General features: G+C 39.2%; 1 protein-coding gene and 2 pseudogenes across 1 annotated transcript in view; 1 reads left to right on the top strand and 2 right to left on the bottom strand.

Annotated features, from left to right (window-relative positions):
• Window positions 1-26,464, top strand: part of Chrm3 (cholinergic receptor muscarinic 3) — a 528,248-nt gene that overhangs the window by 463,335 nt on the left and 38,449 nt on the right. The gene's annotated exons all lie outside the window — the stretch shown is intronic.
• LOC101578970 lies at window positions 1,879-2,333 on the bottom strand (annotated as a pseudogene).
• On the bottom strand, window positions 5,307-7,560 carry LOC101578578 (annotated as a pseudogene).

Here is a 26,464-nt window from a genome sequence, read left to right as displayed (position 1 = left end):
GGAATCATTTTCTTTGAAAATTTTTGTCTGTGAAAATCATCTGGTCTTTTATCACACAAGCTCTGATATCTCTATGGTTTGAGAACATTAAAACCCTCTTGCCATGGGGGGTGTGTCCCCATAATGCAGGAATTTGGTGGGATATATTGAGGCCATGGTTCGTTTAACTGAAGTCTGCATTTGTTCTCTGCCATTTGCAAGAGCTTCTACTGGGCACATTTTTATTTTTCAAAAAGTAATATGACTAATAGCAAAGTGCTCACTTTTTCTGGTCTCCAGCTAACCTGTAGGTGATTAACAGAAGACATTACTCAGAGGCCACTGGGGTTCAAAATGAAAAAAGCCAAGTCCTGGGCCTTTCCAAACGTCTTTTCCCTTGTCTTTCATACCTAACAAATCATATCCAGCATGAAATATAGGCTCTCTGCATTATTATTTCCATTGAAGAGATATATATCCAAAGTTTCATTAAAAATCACTATGACTAATCAGAATTTGAGAAATATTTTCCTATGTGAAAATAAGGAAAATGTACTTTAAGCCCCAACATGTTTTCTTTATTCTTTTAAAGCTTAACACTGAATGACTAAAAGAATTCAGACAAGTGGAAGGCATTTGAAAGTTAATTGCTTCATTTTACAAACTGTGTTGCTCACATTTGAGATTGAAAGCCACTTCCTTGTTTTTGTCATAGATTTCTTTCACCATGTATCAGATGTCACTTCATTCATAACGTCTGTAATAATTTAACAGCCTTATTATGCAGTTGTTTCTGGTAATGCCCTTCACTCTTGACTTTGAAAGTGAAATATGTTTTATTGATCCAGAAGCATTAAGTGTCTCAGATGCTCTTCAGCATAGCCTGCCTTGCTAGTAGTTACTTTAGTGTAACTCTTGCTTGAACATAAATGACAAGTATCAGTGCAGCAAATCCTTGCCTTCCCATAAGGACTCTGTAGTACTCAAAAAACCAGAAGTAATAATGCATTCCAAAAAAATCATTTCTTAGAATTTGTGCAGAAGATTAGAGGCATTTTCAGATTTGAAGTTGATTTTTTCTTATTTTGTTTTTTTTACATAATATCTTGAGTCTTTAATAAGAGGATACAGCCCTCAGAACAACATCCAGCCATCAACATACAAGCTTATTTCCCACTGAAGTAAATAAAAATGCATTTTATTTTAAATATAACAGTGAGCCAATCTGCCAAGAATTAAAGTACTGAAGTTCTGATTTCACACTTTGAATACCAAAAAAGCAATCATTTCTGCAACAATGAAAGTATGATGGATTAACAATACAGGAAAAAGTAGATATTTAAGTCATTTCATTCTTAATATCATACAGTAAAAACACATGTATTTAAATTTTCAGTCTATAGAAAGCACACTTCACAAGTTATTATTCATTTAAAATAATATAAAATGTTTAAAAAGAACACTTAACTTAAATTTCACAGTTGGTTATAAAATAGTACTTGCAAGATTGACCTATATAGGCCAGGCGTGGTGGCGCACACCTGTAATCCATAATCCCGGCACTCAGGAGGCTGTAGTTCCCACAAGTTCAAGGTCAGCCCAAATTAGGCTGACAGGTGAAGTCCTGTTTGAAAAAAAAAAAAAAAGATGAATCACATAAAGAAGTGAATATGTTGCCAAAAGAGACAGTAAACTATAAATATAAACTATATCACAATGTTAAAAACCTCATGGTGTTCTACAGGAAAATGAATAAAGACAAGTTAGTCTTTGGGGTGAGGGGATTCTTAACACTACAAATTTCAAGTGCAAATTTAAACATGAATTCAAAAGAAAATAAATTTAAACCTCTCGTTACCACATAATTACCTATGTTGTGAAAACAATCAAAATGGTGTACTATTTGGGTATGTATACTTCAAAACTGAAAGTTAATTTTTTTTTTCCTTTATTGACAACTTTCGCTGTGTGTTTAGGTTTCAGCTCCCAGAGGGCATTTTTCACAAATCTTAAGGCTGCACCTCTATCCAGCTTGCCAGCCTTTTTCTTTTCTATTATTTCCTTGACTTGGTTCATGTATACTCTGATTCTGTCCATTCTTGCTTTACTGAATGTTCCTTTGGATGGACTCCTTGAGTTGCCAAATAAACCCAAGACATGGAGTTTAATGTATATGCAGAAACTAAATCCACTTTACCCTGCTCAAGTGGGTCCAAGTTCTGCAATAACTTATTTCTTGAAACAGACATCATGGTCTTCAGCATCTTGTCCATAGTTCTTATGGAATTCTCAAATGTTGACAAATACACATAAATTTCTACAGGATAGTCTTTATTAATTTCTTCACCTGCCATTGTGACCAATTCAACACCTTTGATTCCTGGCTCCTGAAAAACCGATTTTTTCTTATTTTGATTAATAGCTTTATTGATAAATCTGCCCAGACATTATATTACTGAATTATATACGTATTTTCATTTGTACTTCAATGAAGAATTTCCAAAACTGCCCCCTCAACAATTAGACAAAAACTTCCTTCACTATATATGGCCAAGGCAGACTATAAGTGAAACAAATGTATTTTCTTTGGACAAAGCAGTATATCCCTTGATATTAGTCAACATTAGTGAGTTTTACTAATAAATAGCTCTCTTGCTCTCTCTCTCTCTCTCTCTCTCTCTCTCACACACACACACACACACACACACAAACACACACGCACACAAGCTTTGTTGACATATTACAAGCTTTTTACAGATTAACCAGTAAGTAAAATAAGGACATATCTTCTTTATTGACCTTTTACATCATCATATTGACTGTAAGTTTCTAAAACATATAGATATTTGGAGGACTGTTACAGTGAATATCCATTACCTCACCTCTTACAGCCAATAATTAGTGTTGTGATAAACTTGCTATACCATGTATCTGCCCATCTGTCCATTGACTAATCCACTGTATTCTTTTGGAGTATTTCAGAATTAGAGTAGATAGCTGTACATTTCCCCCCTGAAGATTGTAGCAGGTTGATAATATAACAAACTTTTTTATGTTTGTGTGTGAAATTTAGCAGTTCCCCAGAAGAGATTATTTCAAGTGATCTTAAATTCTAAGAGCTACTCAAAATTCTACTCTAGTAGTAGTTGGCCCAGCAAAGATCCAATGTTCTTCATCTTCTACTGGCTTCACCTTGAGCCTGGTGCTACTTTTCCTTATCTTTATATCCTCATTTTTATTCTTTTCCCTCTACCACACTGACTTAATTTTCCAACTGTGAATCAGAAAGAGTGCTGGAACCCAAGGGGCCCCTAGCTGTGTAGAGTTCATCATATGAAATCACTCCCAGTAAGACAATCAGCAGCCTTAAGAATGTCACCAGTTGTGAAAGGGGGGAGACTTGACAAAGTATCTAACACAGTGTCCAGTATATCAATGGCTTTTGATAAACATTTATAGGGTGAAGCCAATAGGAAGAGGGAGGAAGTGGGTAGAAGGTAAGAAAGGAAGGATGCCAATAGCTGAGATAGCTGGTGAAGGCTTCTTAGAAAAACTAACATTTACTCAAGTGTGATTTTGTAAAGAAGGTTGATGAAACTCATTCAAGCTGTGAATTCTAACCAAACCCCAGATGAACCTATTCTGTATAGCACATTAATAGGGGTGATTTACTTGGCAAATTAGAAGTGGATGTGGCCAAAAGATGGTTGTATCTTTTGTGGAAGAACTTGGCTGGAGAAAGCTTCCTTGAAACAAGCAGCATTCAAGATTTTGTAAAACTTTGGTGATTTTGGAGAAGGTTCTGGGAAGACTTGAAGTTCCGGCAGAAACCATAATGGTAGAGATGAGTGAGTGCAAGTTTTAAGCATTCAGAAAATTGCTAAAACAAAAAATATAGACAAATAACTCACTGATCCCAATATTTATAAGGAAAATTATAATGACTCATACCTCATAAAGAAAGATTTAGAACTAAAATGTTTTCTGTTTTGGATGTAGAATCTCTCATATTTAGTGTATAGACTGAGCACCATACCCAACCTGATTTATAATTATTCTCCAACAAAAAGATAAAGTATGTTCTATAAATATGAGCTTTACTACTTAAAAGATAAAAACAATTATAAAATAAGCAAAAGTAAGTGTGTGTATGAAATACAACATATTCCCAAAATTTATCTAATAATCCCTACAGGCCTCTGGAAACTAAAGTAAGAGGTGCCACTTTTTTATTTAAATGATTTTCCTTTCATGAGGCCCTTCTCTCATTGGTTCCACCAACTGCCAATAACACCATAAACTACAAACTGAGGTTTTGTTTAGTATGAGAACTGGGGTCATTTAAAATCCAAGCCCTAACTAGCTTATCAAATAGTTATTATTTCTTCATACTTCAATACTTAAATCTGTCATATGAGATTCTGTATTACACAGAAAGCAAGACACATTTTTGAAATAAAAGTAAATTTTCTATAAAAGAAAATGTAAATGCTTCCCTAATCTCACCAAAGTGATTGCTGTTTCTACTGTTTACAAAACTGCTTGTGACCCCAAACAGTAAAACAGGATTTTACACTTCACCAAAATCCAAGATATGCTAGGAAAATAAAAATAAAGTAAACAATGATATAGAAGAGACTGCATCTCACCAAGAAGCAATAGAAACGACCAACTGTCCTTGGTGGCAGGAAGCAACTTAAGGCACAATGTACACTGTGCCAGTGGAGAGGACATACACTGAGCCACTTCACCTTCCGGCCAAATTAAAATGCCATTTTTCAATCCTTTTTGGCTTTAAAAAAAAACAATAAATGTGGGTAACATCAATTATTCTTTTTTGGTGCCAAGAAGCCAGCTTCTGTACACATCTTCCAGCTATCTTCTACACTTTCTTGGGAAATTTCTTTCCAGGTTTCTTTATAATTTCACTTAGTTCTCTGGCTTTATGCTAACACACATTGGCTCCAAAATGCTCCTATCATCCATTCATTTTCAATTGTATCCTGTAAGCTGGAAACAATTGTATCTCAACTTCACCAACTTTGTGGATCTGATTCTGCAGCTAATTACAGAGCACTGCCTCTCTGCCAAGTCCCCTGTACATATATGTAGATATATCTATAAATAAGTACACAATAAGTTTTTTGAATATATTAGCAGATACTGTACCTTTCAACTACTTTCTTTAAATAACCAAGCCTTGAAAACCTGATAAAATATTATCTTAAAATGATTGAGATGCTTTTCACCCTTAGAGAATCGAAGCCAGAGTGGGTCTTTTGTAGAAAAGGGGCATGTGATTGATTCTCTGTTAATCGACTTTATTTTCAAACCAAAATCCCTAAACAGAGCCAGTGACTATTAAGTTTTGTGCTAATATTAGTCTTTAAAACATCTTTTACAAATAAAGAGAACATGTAAAATACTGGGATTTCCTTCATAAATATTAATTGTGAAACTTCTTCTTTCTGAATTTTTTTTCCTGCTGCATTTGCTGCTTTTTCAGACCTGGTTTCTGAGTACTTCCTTTGGTTATATCTTCTGAACTCCGAATCAGCCAGCAGTTCTTCCACAATAATCCTTTTCCTTTGCTTCTTGGGAATTTGTGAATGGTAGAAATCAGCTGGATTGTCAAAATTAGTGCCAACCTGGAAGTACTTAGGGAAGCCATCTCGATCATTTTTCTTATAAAACTTTTCTGGGTCCATACTTGCTCTCATCTGCAGAGCTTTGAGATCATTTTTAAGTTCATCAGTCAATTCTGGAGCTTTCATACCAAACCAACCATCACCTGCAGTTTTTTGTCGCTCTTTCCTGTGTTGTTTCCTGAAGTTGATGCTTTGATCCACTATATGGTAGGATAGATATTTTTTTTCAAAATCAGGTGTAATAACAGCTTTCTGTAGGAAGTCGTTTTTCTTCTTCTCCTTGATCTGTGTTAGAGTTTTCTTTTTAGACTGAAGTTTTTCTACATTAAAATTAAATGCAGAAAATATACGCACTATTGAAATATACACACCATCCAATTCTTTGATACTCAGACCAGGGTCTCTACTGCTACTTGTCAACTTCAGAAGTTGAGACTTTGTGTTATTTAGTAAGTCATCTTCAACACTATACTCATCTTTGATATTTCTGCCACTATCTGATGGTTCGGCTTCACTGTTTCCATGTTCTTCCTCTTCTTTTTCTTCCTCAGTGGTAACCTCACTTGCCTTATCATCCAAATAAAAATTTATCAGCATTTAATCCAGTTGTGTCAATTACAAAGAAAGCACTGTCATGAGGTATATTTTCTGAATTTTCATTTAATGATGCCTTTTGACCATTATTTTCAACAAAACACACAGTGTCCGCTTCACTTTCACTGATTTCAGATTGCAGACTTTCATCACTGCTGTGAACTAGTAAGACAGAACTATTTGTATCCAGAGACTGGCAGAGTTCAGGATTGTTTAGTCTGGTATCACATACAATATCTGTACTCCTTTCACTATTGTCCTGACCGACAGCTTTACTTGTGGGCTCCACACCGTCACCATCATGACCACTGAACTTCGTCAAGTCATTTATTTTTACAGTGCTCTTTCTTCATTCCATCTGTTCACTTCTACAGCTGCCATTGTTTGAGCTAATGATTTCTTCACAACCTCACAGGTCAGAGTTGAGGGCTCCAATGTGGCTTTATTATTTTGAGGGGTTGAATGTTTTTGAGGGACTAACTGCTGAAGGCTAGCGTCCTGGAGTTTAGAAAGACATTTCAACTGAGAACTTTTAGCATTTTCTGTTTTCTCATCTATTACTCTGTTTTTCTCTTCATCAAAATTCTATCTGGTATGTGAATCCTCTGACTTCACAGAAACATTCATGATTATCTTTTTATTTTCTGGTACAATCTTGGTATATTTGTTATCAGTTTGTGCCTGTAATTTCCTTGGCATAATTCTAGTCACTCTCTTATGTGTAATTCCATAATTATGGAATGAAATGTCAGAGCATGATGATTCAGCATCAGATACAGCTTCTGCATGTGATTCTTGGCTTTGACCTGTTAGAGTTTTAGCCTTACTTCTTTCTAGTTCTTGTCATTTCTGGGGAAGGCACAATTCCAGAAACACCTGAAGCATGAGATTCTGCTTCAGAGACAATTTCTTCAACAACAGACTCATTTAGACCAGCTATTTTCTGCTTTTTTCTTACAGTAGACACTGATGTGGGTGCAATTATGATCTGCCTTCTTCTAGTTATTCTTAGAATAGGCTCCTGGATCTCAGACACTGAAGGACAATTTGACTCTGTTTCAAAGAACTCTCCATCAGTAGATGGTCCAATTATCTCTGCTAATGAACCTGTTATATTCCTGCTCTTCCTCTTTGTGGTTTTAAGGACTTGTATAGACTGGACTTGGTTTCCCAGTAGTCAGTGATTCAGCTGTACTTTGGTTATCAGGTCTAAATTCCTTCTTGCTTTCAGAATGCAAGATGCCTGAATTCCAGCAGCAGCAAAACTCCTCTGCTGGTGGCTGGCAGCCAACGTGACTTGTATTCTAGCCCAAGAACATGCGAACTTGGTAACTACCATTTACAAGGCCTTCAACCTCTTGGAAACTACTGATCTTTTATACTTTTTAGGGATTCCTCAGGCTCTCTTGGTCTACTGCAATATGTCTCTTGGTTCACCTCATCTAGATTCATGAAATGACCCGGAAGGTGACTGAACAACCACAGTGAATGACAACACAACCAGACTTGCAAGTTTAGTCAACACAGAGGTTAAATAATGAATTTGTTGGGCACCAAAGCACTTGTTCAATTATCCTTTAGTCTATAGTCACATTTTGCCACTGTTGCTACCTTTCTGAAAACATAGACATCTTAACTTGTGTTTCAACATGATTTTAACTTACTTTAGATATTATCTGATATAATGCCTCAGAAGAGCTGATGATTAATTGAAATTTATGTACATATATATATAAAATTAAAATAATTTATCCCTTACATGGCTATATACTAATATTCAAGGTAGAGATTTATGCAGTCTATACTGTGTCTCATCATAATTCTTTAAAAGACCAAGATACGTCAAATTAATTCACTTAATGATGCACTTTGTCATTTTATTAGACAAGAAGACCAGCTATTGAATTCATTACCAGCTTTCAATAGCACTCACAAAGCAGTTCTGGCATCCGTCTGTGATTTCTCAGTATTGTAAAAACTGGTGGTACTTTTTGATCACGAATACATTTGCCTAAGTGTACACTGAGACATTCCTTTTCTTCTCCACACTTACTCTTAAGAGCTGTATCATAGTTTTCAGTGTCAGTTGAGTCAAATCAAAGAACAGAACAAAGAAATCACATGAGGTCTATTAGTGTGCAGGTTATGTGTGTGCTCTGAAGTCATATTGCCTGACTCATGGCTTGGCTCTTTCAACTAACTCCATTCAAGACCTGAAGCGAGTTGCTTAACCTTTATGTGCTCTAATGTTTTCATGTGAAAAGTTAAAATAATAATTAGACTTGTCTCAGGCAATTTTGAGTTTTTGTGTTTGTTCATTGAAGTAAAATTTAAATAGCATGAAATTAACCACTGAACATTTTCAAGTGCAAAATTTAGTGTCATTTAATCTATTCATAGAGCCGGGGAGATGGCTCAGTGGAATAAGCGCTTCCTGGCAAGCGCAAGAGCCTGAGTTCAATCCCCGGTTCCACCAAAAAATAATAATAATAATCTATTCATAGTATTGGTAACTGTCCCCTCTATCTAGTTTCAGAATATTTTCATCACTTTGAAAGAAAATCTGTACCCCTTAGCAGCCATGCTTACATTCTGCTATAAGCCTCCAATCTTAGAAACTACCAATCTGCTTTCTGACTCTATAGATTTATTTATCCTGCACCTTTCGTATTAATGGAACAGTACAGTATGTTGCCGTTTGTGTCTGGCTTCTTTCACTTAGCATAGTTTTTGAGATTCATCTAATTTTGCATTTTCTTACTGAATAATAATTCACATTTTTATTATCTATTTATCAGTTGATGAACATGTGACTTGGTTCCATCTCTTAGTGATATATCATGAAATAATGTCATTATGGACATTTCTGTTTGTGTAGACATGTGTTTTCTTTTCTTTGGGGTATATATCTAGGAATTTTTTGCTATGCCAGAAAGTAATTCTATGTCTTAACACTTGAAGAATTTTCAGATTATATTCCAAAGCAGCTGCACCACAATGTTTTCCACCAGCAATGTACGGGCTCCCTCCATACCCACACATGTATTTTCTTTTCTTTTTTTAATTTTTTTATGTATTTTGGCACAGCGTGTCATTACGAAACTCAGACTCACAGTGATCCTCCTACTTCTGGCCTTCCCAACGCTGGGATTACAGTCCTGCACCACCATGCCCAGACTCAGTCACTGGCTCAGCATACGGGGGGTGGTACCAGCACAGCATGCAGTAGTGGGGATCAAACTCCAGTCGCTGCACTTGCCTAAGCAGGTGTTTAACCCACTGTGCTATCTCGCCAGCCCAACACATGTATTTTCTTTATTCTTCTTATTTTTTTTCTTAGAAACAACCTAGTTGCTATGAAGTAAGATCTCACTGTTATTTTGATTTCCATTTCCTTAGTAGCTAGTGAGATCAATCGTTTCCTTACAGCTCATTGGTCTCAAGCTTCTTTTAAAATAAGACTTGATTGAAAAACAGGTTAATTTATGTAGTGCATATATGTTAGGCATCTTTCTAGTGACTGCTGTTGTTTCTCTACATGCATACATATTTATATGTGTATCAAATTATTTAACTTCAAAAAGGCATAGTATTTTACTTATGTATAAAGCATTTAGAACAATGCTTTGCAAATAATAAGCATAAATTCAAAGACAAAACCAGAGAACAAGACTAAAAACAGAATCCCACACCTTTCTTATTCATGGCATTGTTTACTATTTCTATTAAATAAAATCATTATTATTATTTAATTCACAACAGAGCACCCAAGATGTTTCCTTTGCCCTCCTCCCCTACACCTGAATTGTGCTGCAGGCAGGTCAACTACTTCATTGTCTTAGTTCAGTGAGGATGTGGTGTCTAAAGTTGTACTTGTTCATAAACTTCAAAGATGGTCTAGCCTATTTACATGTTCAACTAATCATTCATTCAACACATATGTGCTGTCCTGCTTATGCCAGCACATGCTAGGAGCTTGGAGGTAGCAATCTTCAAGAAGAAAAGTTTGAAGCTCACTTTCTCAGGGTAGAAGAGAAACAGCAACTAAATTTCATATATATATGTTCATATATATATATGAACAAACGGTGGTGAGTACACTGGAGAAGAAAGGACAAGAGAAGAAATTAGCACCAGAGTCACAAATGATGATCAGAACACAAAAGAGGGCTTCAAGCAGCTATAAAATCTGCTGACAAGGTGAAATCACATCCTACTCCATTGTTCCCTGGCAGAATTTTCCTCCTTCCTCTCCTTTCCATTCAACATTTCCCAATTTAAGGTGCAGAAGAAGGGAAAAGGGGTGGAAAGAAAGGCAGTCCTGGCAGAAGAGCATTCCTCTCATGTGTTTAAGAAGGGGCACGGATTTGTTAGCCAAGCAGAATCCAGAAAAGAACCTCAAATTCAGCCAGTCTTCTAAAGTGGCACAGGGAAAATCTGTACTTTTTTCTTGTACTCAAACATAATGTTGACTAAGAGCAGAAATTTGACTATTGTATTATTTTGTTAATATTTACATGTGACTGGAGGATTTGGTTGTTCGTCAACCATGGCCCACTTACAGAGTAGCCAGCAAAGCAAACTTTGACCCTTACAGAATTATTTTAACAAACTAACACAGCCCAATTTTTCAAAACTGTCTAATTGAGCTATGAATAAGCAAAGTTCCCAAGTATCTACTTAACATGTAGAGTTATAGGAAACTTGTCTACCTATGTACATTTCTTGGTTCCTAATCCACAGAGAAAACTGTGGCTTTGAACAATGATACACGTGGCTTGTCACCTAAATAGGTGCCTTGTTTCCATCACCCTTTATCTTTTGTCCTTGGATCTTTTGGTATGCATTAAAAGGGTACTGGGGGTGAGACTTAGAAGCAGAGATCTGTGTTTTTGCTCTTACTTCTGATATGACACAGTCACAGCAAGACCATTCCTCATTTAAAATGGAAAAACTACACATAGCAAGTAAAACAAGGTTCACAAGAGCATCTGCACAGAGTAGGCACTCAATACATTACCTTGGCAGGAACTGCCATGCTCACAGTTGCTGCTGCTGATAGCATCTGGCCAAAACATTTTGGGAGATGACCTTCAGGAATACTCTGAAACCTATACCTGAATGGTGCAAAGGCTGAAATGCGCAGCCAAAAGGACACAAATAACAGCTATTTAAAAGTAATTCCCTGTTCTCTAAACTATGCAGCTACAAGAATAAAACAGCCTGAAGAACTAGAAGGTAGCAGGAATAGCTCAAGAGTTAGAGTGACTGGGAACCTCTCCAATCAGAAGGTGTCTGGCTCTTTATGAAGACTGTGACTTTAGGAAATTCACTTAGTCACATAAACAAATCAATCCCATTTATAAAATACAATCATAACAATTTTTATAAGATTTTACTGCAAGCTACCAAAGTAGTACATAAAAACATTACTACTGTTACAATGCATGAATAACTACACTGCAAATAACAGCAAGCAACACATAAAAGTATACAAGCCTTTCAAAAGTAATGATTATTATAAATACTACCTCATCCATTAGTTATTTATAAGTAGGTGAATAGAAACTGAGGGGGATGACTGAGGAGTCAATCTGTGCAGCTAAATTTCTTCATATGAAATATATCAGCTTATCAAAGAAATTTATGAACAAAATTAGAATCACTTCAAATGCCCTTTAAATTAATCCTTTAGTAATAGTCATATCTACTATTTCATGCTTATAATGTCTTCTCTAAGAACTATGCTTATTTTCATATTCGGAGGGTAAGAAAACTAAAGACCAAAGAAATATACTCCACTATATTTCATAAATCACTTAGTAGGGAAACTAAAACTTAGTTGCTTTTCTCTATATTAATGTCTATTATTGATAAAATTCAATCGTATTATACTGAGTGTAGTACATAGGTCAGGTGCTATGCAAGGGATTTAGTATTGCTAAAACAGGCTATAGGTCTCATAAAGAAAAAAAGAATAAAAAAGAATTATTGTTTAATACCAGTAAAATAAACGTAAAATTGTGATAGGAGGAATCTCTTTGGAAGCCAGTGTTTTGGTGCCGTGAGAACCTATACAGAGGCTCCTTAACTTAGAATAAGGTTATGTCCTGACAACCCAGTGTAAATTGAAAACAGCATAAGATAAAAATGCACTCATGACACTTAACCTACCTGCCACCACAGCCTAGCCGTGCTGAGTGTCACAGACCTGGCTGTTTCCTATTGTGATCTTGTGACTGGGAGCTGTGACACACTGCTGCTCCCAAGCATTTTAAAACAGTATCTACTCCATATTTCTAGACCAGGAAAAGGTCAAAACTTGATGTGTAGCTTTTGCTGAATGTGTATCACAGGTGCACCATCAGAAAGTCAAAAAGTTTGAAGGCTAGCCATGGCAAATTGGAGTCACCTTTAAAGTAAATTTACCTCCTCCCCCACAAAAATAAAGAAAGAAAAGAAAAGAAACCAATAGGGAAAAAAATAAAATAAAATAATGAACAATAGAGTAAAATGGACCCAATTGGAAGATCAGGAAATACTTCCCCAGGAAATGAAGATGGAGTTGATATCTTGATGATGGCTGTGTATCAAGTCAGGGAGAAGGACAGAAAGAACCTGCAGGCAGAGGAAATAGTAATGGTAGGAGATTACTGTGTGCTGAAAAGAAATGTGATTGCAGGACCAGCAAGATAGCTCAGTGGACTAAGTGCCTGCTTAGGCAAGCATAGGGACCAGGGTTTGATCCCCAGTACTACATGCTGCACTGGCCCCACCCCTGGGTGCTCTGAGCCAGCAACCGAGTCCGGGCATGGTGGTGCACACCTGCAATCACAGCACTGGGGAGGCTGAAAACAGGAGGATAACAAAAGTCCGAGCTGTGTAGTAAGGCCCTGTACCAAATATATTATAAGAAAAAAAGAAAAGAAAAAAAATTTGATCACAAAAGATAACTAAGACTTGGAATGCAGTGACAAGATGGTACAGAGAAAGGTCTGAGATGAATCTGTGAAGGCAGGAGAGGTCAGCCCAGGCAGGATCACCCAGACCTCTTCAGTGTCCCTGTGACAATGTGGGCAGAGCTGTGGCAGGGCAAGTGGGGTGATGTTACACAGATCCATTTGTCCCCTTCTCATGGAGGACCTTGCAGAGTACCTGAACCATGAAAGGATATCTCTGAGGCCTTTAGAAATGTTCCTGAAAGTTCCAGATCAAAATCATCCAACCCAGAGTCTCTGTTCATTTTCTTGTTTCAGGTCTTCTCAATTTAAGTAATTTTAGTCATTAATGAAGCTGATCAAATAACAAGAAAAATTAAAAATTAATAAATGTCATTCATTTTGCAGAAAAACAATTTTGCAGATGAGAGGTGAAACTCTAAATAGGCCTATCTTCTGAGGCTGTCTGTAGAAACCCAGCTAGAGTCACCAAAACAAAAGGAATAATAGAACAGCTTCATGCAATAAATCAGCCTCCTCTACACTGTCTTCCAACAACTGACGGTGTGATGCTCTCCAGTGCTACGGCCTTTCTCTGCAAACCTTTGCTGGTTTTAACTGCAAAATCAAGGCATGGGCTGTGAACCATCCAGACACCTAGGCCATCCTTTCATGATTTTTGTTGAGTGTTATCTACCCTGCAAGGACAATTGCAAACTTTTTACATAACTATACAGACTTACAAGAAACACAGCTTTTGTGCATATTTTATTCCACCTCAGGTGAGAAATCTGGTCTGTTAAAAGGAAGCTGTGTCAGAGAATTAAAACATCCCTGAAGCCTAACTACCAGAATGATTGTCAGCCTTTACCTCATTTACAGATTTAGGCAAAGGAAAACATCCTTAAATACAGTTTGCTACCAAAGTCATCAGGCTGTTAATAGCTCCTTGGAAGTCATTAGATGACCATTGCAATGTCATTCTCTCATTTTTTTTTTCTTTGCCAAGTTCTAGAAGGAAGTAGAAGATGAAAAAAGTTTGAAATATAAAATAGCACTTACATATAAAGACTTTCAGGTAAAATGTGTTTGACCATATATGCAACTAATTAAACTTAATGTTTTTATAGTCATTAATTTGATTTCTGTGAGTAGTCTGTTATTAAATATCATGTAAAAATAAATATGACTAAGATTCCTTTAGTCTGCTTCATAAAAGGAATGCAAAAGAAGATTATAAACTGAGTCACATAAAATGCACCATGTGTTCATGCAAGCTAATTTGACCTTGGTTCATACAGGTCAAGCATGTATTCCTGAGAAATTAAGGAACTCTATAGGGAAACTTTACAATGACTTTCTTATTCATGTTTTGGCCTTGTCACGCCAAGAGAAAAATCTTGTAATGAAAATTTTTCCTTAACCTTTGGATCATTATGGTAGGTGTTAAGTTACAGAATTTCTTTCTTTAAATAAATGCTTTTCTGAACCTGAGAGTCCCAGGAGGTGTTTTTGCCAGAATCTCCATTCTAGCAATGAGCTTGAGGTAGGTGGCAGGAAGCTGAGGGGACAGAGTCAGAACCAAAACCTGCTCCTGTCTAACTCCAGGCTTTACTCTAATGGTTTCATAGTGCAGCCACACCTCAGTACTTACTGTTTAACTCATTCCAGAACTCATGGCAGGGGCTGTAACGATCACATAATAGGGTTCCCAGAAAAGATAATATAATTAGAAACAATTCATGAAAGCTCCCCAGAATTTTCACATTTTCATGAGCTAATATAAGCCTTTTACTGGGTGAATAAATGCCTTTTGGGCTTAGTGGTATCATTCTTAACCTTTTCATAATCCACAATTAGATGTAAAATGTACAAAATCCCAAGACAAGAAAGAAGATACAAGGCCTCGGTACTGTCCATGAGCTACTACTGTGAGGCAGTACCAAGTGTGAAAGTATGTTTTGTGGCCAAAATGCTGTCACACTGGGCTACGTCCTGTGGCTTCCATCAAGGTCATTGTTAGAGGGAGAGTGTTTCCCAAGACAACCATCATTTCTAGGTCAGAATTCAAGCCTGAAAGCCCCAATCAGACACCCAAGGCATAAAGAGATATTGTTTAAGACCAAATAGAATTACAAAAGACAGAATGAGGAGGTGAAACTGGTACCCTGACACCAAGCCTAATCAGGATTATTTTTAAGATTGTGCTGAAGGCAGTAAAGCTTGTATCTATAAAACCAAACACCTCTGGGCATACGTTATTGTTCTGCATGCCTGAATCTGGGGGTAAGGTGTAGGAACATACCCACTAGGAGAAGGGTATTTTCTAAGTGATGATGAAAATCACCTGCAGGTAGATGACATGATGAAAGAACCTGAATCCACATTCAGAGAAATACATCACATTGTAGTTGTCTACAACCATGTCCTTGGGGCCCAGAGACAACATGCTGCCCCTATTTTGTCTTCCATCTTGTCTTCCAAGGTAACCTTAGATTGACTATGTAACTGACAAAGTTCCCAGTTCCCAGAAGCCAGTGTCACTTCTCATAGGGATCTTCAGTCCTCTGTCTTATATTCAGCCAGTTACTAGTAAGCCAGGCAGAAAAACTATGGCACCAGAGCAAAAGCCCACTGCCCGTGTTCACAGAGCCTCGGCTCCTATGTCTCGTATACACTGTGAAGGAATACAAAGTTCAAATCTCTCAAGTAGTTTCCAGGCAAGTACTGCTGAGTGGGTGAGACAATGAATTGCTCCGCAACAGCCTTGTGTGCTTGCAAAGAACATAAGGAACTACTATAGCCTGATGCTAGAAATGGTCTCCTGTGACCCTAAATGATCGTGCTGTAGGAGGGTACTCTGGCATAATCTCCATTGCTCATGTTTGTTACACAGACTTTGTTGCAGACCATGAATGTTTATGTGCCGAGTGCATGTGGGCTGTTATGAAGAGGCCACAAGAAGCTGCCTTTTCCACTGATCTCCTTTCCTCTCTGTCTGCAAGACACCATTCCTGACCTGAAGTGATAATCTAGAAAGATAAGGCTATCTCAGAATAAATACAACTCAAACCCTGTGAGTCTTAATCTGCTCCTACTTTTTCCAAAGGCTTGAGCCCATCCACTACCACATTCTAGAAAGTTCTCCTCGGCTCCCAAGCACCACCACAAGGTACTCCACATTCTCCTTTCCTTTCCTTCATGCCCAGCTGAACCCAGGGAAATACAGGGCTTCTGTTGTGGGACAGAGGCAGACACACATCAGTGAAATTCAGACCTCAGCATTGTAGGAAGAGTAGATGAATTCATGAAAGCATTATGGACTCTGAGATAGAAGCTTTGATTTGCAAAAGGCACTGTGTGATTTCGAGCCTTAGTTTCAAGACTGATATCATCTGGGTAATTGCCTGATTCACCTGAAATAAACACTCCTGCACCTGGGAACCCACTTTTGTAACCTAAAGGTCAAGTTCCCTAGGAGCAGAGCTTGGGTGGGATTTTCTTACCAGCAGTTTCCAGGGGAGGCTCTCAGGAGCTGAATGAGGGGATCTTGGCCAGAGGCTTGTTTCTGGCTGACCCAAGCAAGCTCTGGAGTCAGGGATTCAGCAAAGAGTTGGCACCAGCCTTTAACAGGGCCCCAGGAAACAGCTGTGATTACCACCCACAGCACAGCAGGTGTGGGGAGGCCGCCTGGGCAGGACACCCAGCAGTCTGCACCAAAGGAACCATAGGATACCAACTAAAGACTTATGGAGTTAAGGGCTAGGATCCATAGAGTCCTAAACAATAACGCCGGGCAATCCAAAGCCCTAAGAACAAGTCTAGTTCCTTTCCCACTTTAGTCTCTCAGCTGAAAAGAACCTGCTGTCAAACATTAGCTTTGTCAACCTAGAACATAATTAGGCAATCTGGTGAGACACTGAATTCACTTAACCCTGAGACCCTCAGCTTCTTAGTGGAGGTAAGACAGGACCAGCCATAGGAGGTGAAGTCCAGGGAGCCTGTCTCACACAGGAGACGCAGACCTCAGCCCTCCATCACCAAGGCCTCTCTTCCTCCCTCCTCCCACTTAACTTGCACCTATTACATTATGTGTTGGTTCTCACTAGGTATTATCCCTGCATGTGCAAATTCTGCATTGGCTTGGATTTCAAACTTTTGTAGAGAGGGGCTAACTTTCTCATTGTACCTTGTTCTGTGTGGGTGTCTGATGAATATTCTTTGATGGGCTTTCATTATTTGATTAGAGGGCCAGAGGCTCTAGGCAGCAGGGGAGGAGAAGAGTTTCTGCAGATACCTAGTGCTTGGAGTCCTTTCATTGGTCCAACTCATTGATCTGGGGTATAGGATACACTGGCTTATCTTTAGAGCAGGCCTTTTTGTGCTGACTGTTATTAATGGCATGTGTCATTTAAGTTTGGGGGCCATGCTGCCGTTCTTGGTAGCAAGTCATTCCTGGGTTCCTAGAGCTAAAGAAAATTAAGCCACATTCTGTGAGGTGCCCCTCAGGGGAGGTTCCTAATGCATAAATGGTACAATCTCTAGGCACAAGGAGTTCATTATCTAGTGGGAAAGAATAGGCGTTTGTATGCAATCCTGACAAGGAAGCAGACCAAGAGGTCACATCTGTACATGGTCACATGGTCCCATGTTTATGTGTAGGGAAGGTAAGAGGCAAGAAAGGAAGAGCTGGGCAACTGGCCATTTCCCAGGTGGGTTGAGGTCGTCTACGTAGCAGAATTGCCTTTCAGGCCAGCAGAACAGATGAAAGCCTGTCTATTAGTTTCCTGTGCAGGCCTTCAGTCAGGTCATATGATAAGGATTAATACTGTTTGTAGAGTGTCAGAAATGTGCCAGACATACGACACCATCTCTGCCGGGGAGCACTGGACAGAAAAACAATTCACACATAAAATGGATCAGCTGACAAGGTGGCTCAGTCTCAGAGGTGAGCAGTTTCAGAGTTTGTCGGGTTGGTTTTATTGCTTGCTTGATCCTTGGGAATATTTCTCCAAAACTTCACCTGGTATTTTGTGGAAGGAAACAGTGTGTCCTGTGTGTTTTGTGCCGGGCGTTCATTCATTCATTCTGCAGCTCTGCTTCTAGAATAGCTGTCCACTATGTGATCCCCCTTCCTTTGTGTTACAATCTCTGTAGAGCAGAGCTGCTCTAAGGAGACACTGCTTTTCTACCTTTTGAGCTGTGCATTAAGCCGGGGGATGGTCCCAGATGTGGGGATAACGGGGTGTTTATCTTCATTTTGACTCAAATGACATTTTTTTTGCCTGGGGCATACCTCAAGCTAGATTTGATTCATGTGAGCAGGGCTAAAAAGAAACAATAAACTACAAAGATGATTTGTGCTCCCAAGCTCACAATTATGTGCTGCATTCTGATTTAGGGCACTGCACCCCACCTGGCTGCGCACCCACTTTGAAAGGTATTCCCTGTAGGTTCCAACAAGTTGTCGAATCATCCCAAACTTGCCAGTAAGAGATGACTGGAAAAAGTAGAAAGTTAGCATTATAATGGTATTTATTCAAACACATTACATTGCATATAAAGAGGATTTATTCAGAGGAGAAATAGCAGGGTGGCTCAGGTGCAGTACAGGCTAACCTATGGACATACTTTATCATGTTTTGTTTTATATGCAGTTTGAATAGAAATTAGTACTGCAGTAAACTTGCACCATAATCTATGATGACTAGCTGCTTCTTCTCCCCTCTACCTTTCATTGGTTAGTATATTTGTAGTCTGTCCCTCTTGGCAGATTAGGCACATGTCATACCACGCTATGGCTCCATGAACTAAGCAACCTAAATGATTTCTGGAGCGCTAATGCTTGTGCCTTAGATCCTGTATAAATGTCTTAATCTCAAATGGATTCTCCTTCCCTCTCCCTCAGAGTAAAAGGCAGCAGCCCCACCATTGGCAAAATAAGAGGTGTGCTCCAAAATCTCCATCTGGGTCAAGTGAAACAAGGTCTTGGATCACCAATGTGCCTGTATTTACACCTGTTTATTATTACTTAGCATAACATAGGTATTGTGCTGATGGAATTTCATAAATAGAAATTTAAAAATGATTAACCATCGCTTGTTCTGGTAAGTCTGGTAAGGTGACCAACACACCTTCCTCCTTTCCTCAGCTGAGGGTGCCTCCAGATCTGTGGGTCTGTTCACAGAGGGGAGGTTGGGCCCTCAGCCTCTCTGACCTGGACCCGATTATTAAACCCCAAGGCAGGATGAAGCTCAAGTATTTATAAAAGTGCCCCAGTATAAGGTTGAAATATGGATTTTCTAAGAATCACAAGCTCTAACTCTTACCATGTTGCAACTTTTTAGTTTTAGTTGAAAATCCTAAAGGTCTTTGTAAAATGCAGGGGCAAACTGATGTATCCCAGAGTTATCTCGTGGCTCAGACTCTCTGTGACAAATTGTGACACCAGTCACACTCCACAGACATAGGGACATGGGCTAGGTCACAAAGAAAAATAGCTAGCATGAGAAGTGGGACTCACCACTTTCATCCCTATGTGAGGAAGCCCGAACTCTAAATCGGCTCAGGCAAAAAGATTTACGCAGAGTGAATGAGAGATGGCAGGATACAACACAATCCTCTCCCGAGGCAGTTCTTCTCAAGCCTTCCTCTGTGACTGGCTTTTGTAAAGAAAAACAAAATAATTGTAAACATTATATTTGTGAAAATGTCCAAATATCAGCAGGAAATATAAAAAATCAGAATGTAACATTGTGACAGCCTGCAGTCAGGCTAGACTGAGAAGTATTTTTAGCATCCTGGGAATTTTTTTAAAGTAATATACATGCTGTGATAGGTGTCATGAACAGACCTCAAAACTCAGCAGGCTCTGAATCCCTCAGAGCACAAAGCCACCTGCACAGAACATTGTTGTTGGCAAAGTTGCTTTTATTCTGCTTAAAAGATTTGCAGACAAGCCACAGGGTCACGTTTTTCCTCTCTAAACCTCACGCGCAATCCAGAATTAGGTGACTGCTGTCTCCAGAAGGAGCACTTGTGAAACGACTTCGATGAGGGAGTCGCTGGGAAAGCACAGTTATTCGCGGGATCCCCAGATAGTTTCACAAATTGCAGCAGTGCCCGCAAGGACAATCGCAGGTCTCTCTAAGCACACGCAGGGATTGAAAGTGAGAACTGTGAGGAAGGTAAAATCACACACAGAGAGTTCGGCTGTGGGGAGGGGACTTTCCTAAGTAGCGTTTTGCACCTGTCAGTTCCAAGTGAAAAATGTTTAATACATCTGTGTTATTTTCATATGACAGTCAAAACTGAAACCAGGGGTGCTCAAGTTTATATTTCTGGTCCTTCCCACTGAACCCCCCTCCACTCCTGCTGTCCTGGGCTGGCCTCCACTCCCCTGCTTGCTTCCAGCACCTTTGATTTCTGCCTTCCCTCTCAGATCTAGAACTAGGTCTCTCAGCCTACTCCACTACCCCTCCCCCGCAGCCCTACCCACTGCTCCCCTCAAACGCTGGGGCTTCTCCACTCCACTCCTCATTGGGTTGATCTGAACACATAGTTCATAAGGTCTCTCACTATTTAATGCATCTCATACCCAGTCCGACTAGAAACATTCTATTTATCATCTTACTTTATCCTCATAGAAACCCCAAAAGGCATACTATAGCCCCACTTTAATCTTTTTTTTTTTTTTTCTTGACAGGGTCTCACTACACAGCTCGGACTCGTAGTGATCCCCCTGTCCCAGTCTCCTGAGCACTGGGATTACAGACGTGCACCAACACACCTGGTTTCAGTGGTTGGCACCATGCACCTCAGGTGCCAGGGCTGGCACCAAATGCAGTACTAGAGATCAAACCCGGGTCCTTGCGCTTGCCAAGCAGGAGCTTAGACTGCTGCGCTATCGCTCCAGCCCTATCCCCACTTTGCAGTTCAAGGCTTAGGAGGACAGGAGACTAACCAAAGTTCCAGTACTGAGATGTAGGGCCGGTTTTGAACTCAATTTGCACTTTCCTTTGTGTAGGTTTCCTTTGTATAGCTTCAGAACGTAGTTATATGCACGTGTGCACTCCTTTAGAATACACACATCCAGTGTCCCCAGTTCAAGGTCAATCTATATACATTTTGTCTAATTGCAAAATGCACAAAAGGTAGCTGTTAACAGTTCAATCACTGGATAATATATTTTCCCTGCCACTTTTGTCACATGTGGCAAATATGGTCTTAGTGCTAAAACTGTTTCCTGCCCTTCAAGCCTTGTGGGGCTGAGAGCAGACGGGGACCACAAAAAGGGCTGGCTGGCATTTTGTGGCAGAGGCTGGCAGGCTATTTCTATAAAGCGCCAGAGAGTTAAGTATTTTAGGGTTTGCTCAGGCACAACTACTCAGCTCTGCTGCAGTCGGCAAACAACCACAGACAACACACAAAAAAAGGTGGTCTTGTTGTGTCCCAGAGCCTTTATGTGTGGATACTGAAGATTAACTTTCAGACACAACATGTGTCATAAAATGTTATTCTTTCGATTTTATCCCCAAACACTTACAAATACAAAATCCACACTCGGTTAACAGATCTTACGAAATAAGGTGGCATATAAGATTGGATCTGCAGACAACTGGCATACAATGGAATCATAGAAAAATTGAGGCCTAACCCAATTGGGTCTCTTCTTGATAATGGTGGCTATATTTTAAGATAACACTGCTTAGGCAATGTTGTTAGTTTGCACATACTTTGCCTCAAATTGTTGGTCTTCCTATCTTGATATATTATTTAGTGTCCAGGAAGAAATGAGTCATAATTGTCGAAATTAGCTGAGAGTTAATATTTACTATAGCATTTTATGATCTGTTCTATTGTTTCTTGCAAGATAATATCAAGTGAGTTAAAGGGCAGCAATTTACATGTAATCATTCCCCATAACAGCACTTCTTTCCACCCCAGGCCCCCCTCCCTGAAGGCATATTTATGAAATGTCATAAAAGGCGTAAATAGCACCTCACCAATTACCTTCATATAAATCCTTGCTGTCTGAAATAATGACATTAAATGCTGATTTCCATACCTTCCCCAAAGTAAATAGTCCCTCTTTGTTTATTATTCAAAACTGAAGAGTGGTGTTCAGTTTCATCTCTCTTATTTCTTAGGAATTTCACCATTCAATAGGAATAATATTTCACCATTCAATAGGAATAATTTGATTAACCAGCTTCCTTTGAAAGGACTTCCCAGTGTAACTCAATGATTACTTGTACATAGAAATAAGGAGACCGTAGCTTCAATATTGATCTTATTTCTAAATGTTAAATCATAACTATGCATTTATTGTTGCCACAACACTCCTTACAGTTTGTGTAGGCATTCCACTCAGAAGCCAGGTGGAGGTAGTATAAGCAAAAAGACTTTGTGATAAGCTAACAGGGTAGCTCAGGAGCACAAGGGCCAGGGCTGGGAGAAGGCCAGGCTTCTGCAGACCTCTAACCAGGACGTCTAAAGACTTTAGGATCCAAGGACTGTCTTTAGCCATGTGTCTATGGTCCAGCTTTCTCCATACCTATAAAAATGGAAAGCAGACAAGGTGACATTAGTGATTACTTCACCACTTTGCCTGATACAGGTCCCCACCAAGTGACCTATTGACTGTAACCTTCAGTTCAAATATGCATTTTTAAGAGAGAGTGACATTGACCTGCTCTGGCCAGTTCACTCCATGACAGCAGAAATGAAGAAAGCAGAAGAAGTTCTAAGGTTACTTTACTTTCAGCGTTCCCTACACATTTTTAAATTTTTTGTATATGCCAAGATCGGCTCCCTAGAGTGTTTACTCAGCACTCACTGCCTGACCCTTGCCTTTGTTCGCTTAGTTTGCTGGCTCCCCAGAGAGTTCTCACAATACAGGCACATCCCTAAAGAGCCACTCTCTTTCAGGACAACTCCTAAGAAAAGACATAAATGTCATTTTGTTTTCACTTTCATGAGTCATAGTCCATACTGTCAACAGAGAGAACAAGTGCAAAATGTCTGGAAAATTGCTACAATAGAAATGACTTACTGAATATGAGGCAAATTTAAATTAGAAATATCTCTCTCTTTTTCTCTTTCTTTCTCTCTCTCTCTCTCTCTCTCTCTCTCTCTCTCTCTCTCTCTCTCTCGATGTTTGCTTATAATTTTAATCTATAAAAGGCACCCATAGTTAACTTAAATTACTGTTACAGATTCTAGCACAATCTTTCCTTCAGAATATAATGGAAAGCTTTTGATCTTGATTTTGAAATATCAATTTACTTTTCTTTTAAATCCTACAAGTTGAAAGGCTTTAATGGAAGCATAGTCCTACTTTTAAAAAGAATCAAATGTGTTACTTTCAAAGCTATGATAAATAAACTCTAACTTGTACATAGTAACATTGGACACTCTGTAGTTAGCACCTAGCATGTATCCTATACTGCTCTACATTATTTCTAACATTCAGAACTGCCACAGAAAGGTAAGAGCCCCCAGTATAATTGTTGACAAGAGGCTAAGAGAGGTGAATTGAGCTTCCTAAATCCACACTCGTGTAAGAGAACACAATCCAGGGACCAAGAGGCTACTTCCTGCTTCTTCCTACAAGTGGGAAATTCCAGATTTTGTTTTTCTTCCTAGAGAAAAACATTACATGATGACTTCAGGATTTTAAAATCTTTATATGTGTTCTGACTGTTAGATATTATTTATTTATATATGTATATATACATATATATACACATAATATCTCTCTACCCATTCACACTCTTTTACAGTAAACATCCATTCATTGACTCTGCAATAGGCAGTTTGTCAGATATAAGCAGAGATGGACAGATGAAACCAGGCTTCTGCCAGCAAATAATCAGTGCTCAGGGAATTAGACAGACGGAATACAGCTCAGGTCAATCACCCTATGTGAGGAGAACATGTGCTAGCATTGCCACATAAGATGTGTGCTATCCTGAGGAAAAGAGGCTCCAGAAGCATCTTCTGGGGTTGACCAGATGACCTTGGAAGCTGAACCAGGATTTTTGAGGCCAGAAGAGTTGCAAGTGCATAGTGTAGCAGACAGAACTCCAATCATTCACATCAAAGTGCCACAAGCTTAAGAGGATATCAGAATTGCTAAAGGATTCTGTTTTCAATAGAAATTATCAGGCACTACCCATCAATAAATTCTGATTCCACAGGTCTGGGGCACAAGAATATGCATTTCTAACAGTGCTAGACCTACACTGCCAGAACCAGCTCTCTAGTTCTCTGTGGCAGCTGTACTTTCCAGGTTTGATCACCTACGTATTTGTAGCCGTGTGCCACCTCAGAAACCAACTTTGCATTGCTTATGTTTGCTAAGTCACTATGTACCTGTCAAGTTGTGTTTTTTCAATCTAAAAATTTCCGAGTCAAGGCTGCCATGATTCATCAAACTGAAAGTCAGGCTCCCAGGTGAACTGGTTTCTCTAGACACAGAGCACTGGGCTGACCCAGAATGAGTGGCTTCAGTCCTGAAGTGCCTAGAGAAGAGGAGCCCAGGAGCAAGAAGAAACAGAATGGAGAGATAGACCTTTCTCATCCTCCAACCCTCTTCAAGAAGCACTGGGTAGCCCCAAACAAAACTAGAGCCTCTACACTCAACACAGCATTGTGTCTGAGCACTCTGCTCAAATGAGTTCTTCCACTCTCCCCAGGAAGAACACCAACCGGCAATCGTCAGCATTGTATCTGTTTCTGAGAACCATGGAAATATAATGGACAACTTCAAACACCTTGCTGCTGCGGTCTTAAGTTACTACAGTGAGCTCAGAGGAAGAGACAACCAGATTCTTGGCTGCTGAGAAAGAAAGTAGAGTGTGAAATACTTAGCAATAATGACAGCAAACATACACTAAATCAAGTAGCACAGTACTGAACCACAAGCAGTTAGGGCTCGTTGCTAAAGGTGCCACTCACTGCCCTAATGAGAGAAAATGGGGGGGGGGGCAGGGCAAAGGGAAACAAATGGAACAAGAATAAAACAAGATGGCAAACCCAAGGGTACTCCATCCACCGACATACTTAGGTTATCATTCAGATAATCAGATGCTACCTCATCCTGTCTTCAACTGAGTTTTCACCAAAGCACTAAATGAGTCCAAGAAATCCTCATCTCCAAGTTTTACTTTAGTTTTCCCAGAGCTCTTTTCCAAGCCACTGACTTAGAACTCATGACCAACCATCTGTTTCTTGTCCCCTTTCAATAACTATTTAAAGTAAATCATTTGAGCTCAACTTTCACCCATGGAAGAAAGCCTGCTCATCAGAGCCCCCATTCCTGAGAATATAGTCTTTTTATTGTTGTTTCCCTGCAAGGAAGAAGCCTTGGACCATTAGCAGAGTCCTAGATCTGTATACACACCAAGTGACTCAGAAACAGAGTTCTGGAAAGCTACAAGTGGAGAACAGCTCGTGGCCTTCAATGTCTTACTTTACCAATGAGACCCTGAGGCCTCCAGAGAACAACTGTCCACAGTCCCCAAATCATAGGCTAATAAGCATCAAGCTGCTCAGCCTGCGCATGACTATATGTTGTTTTGATTTATTTGGTTTTGAGTAAAGCATTTCCCTGCTGGGACTAGTAACAATAACAGTAATTACTTAATGCTTATTGCATCTTCTCTCTGTCCCAAACACAATTCAAAATCAGTTGGCCTCCCATACCCATGGATCTCATACCCACAACCAACTATGGATCAAACACATTTTGTAATTGTGTCTGTATTAAACGTGTGCGAACTTTTTCTTGCCATTCTTCTCTACACAGGATAACAATTATTTACATAGCACTTACATGTGTTAGGTATTATAAATAATATAGAGATGATTTGTGGTATATGCAAGGATATATATAGTCATATTTTATATGAATGCAATCTAAAACTACAGTGGATACTTAAATTTTAAAAATCTATTACAAAAAAAGAAACATTGCCATTAATCTCCCGCAAAATACTCCCCTCACTTTGAACACACTTACCCCCGCCTCATTCGTATCACTTTCTAAGCAGTTCTGAAGGTTCTTTTCTGTGGCTCTCTGAGTTGCATTATCTTGGCTGCCACAGTGTCCCAGCAGCCTGAGATAGTCAGCTATGGTATCAATTTGAATAGGAAACACCCAGCTAACTCGTTTGGCATAATCCTGGGTGTACCTGAATGGTGGGTTTACTGAAGAAGGAAGACCCACCCCAGGTGTGGCAGCACCATCTAATAGGCTGATAACCTGAACTGAATACAAAAGAAAGGAGGGAAGTCTTGCTG

This window comes from Octodon degus, unplaced genomic scaffold (genome assembly GCF_000260255.1).
Source record: "Octodon degus isolate 3935 unplaced genomic scaffold, OctDeg1.0 scaffold00133, whole genome shotgun sequence".
Taxonomy (NCBI): Eukaryota; Metazoa; Chordata; class Mammalia; order Rodentia; family Octodontidae; genus Octodon; species Octodon degus.
The sequence above is the reverse complement of the archived record's forward strand: the minus strand, read 5'-3'. Positions and strand labels throughout refer to the sequence as shown.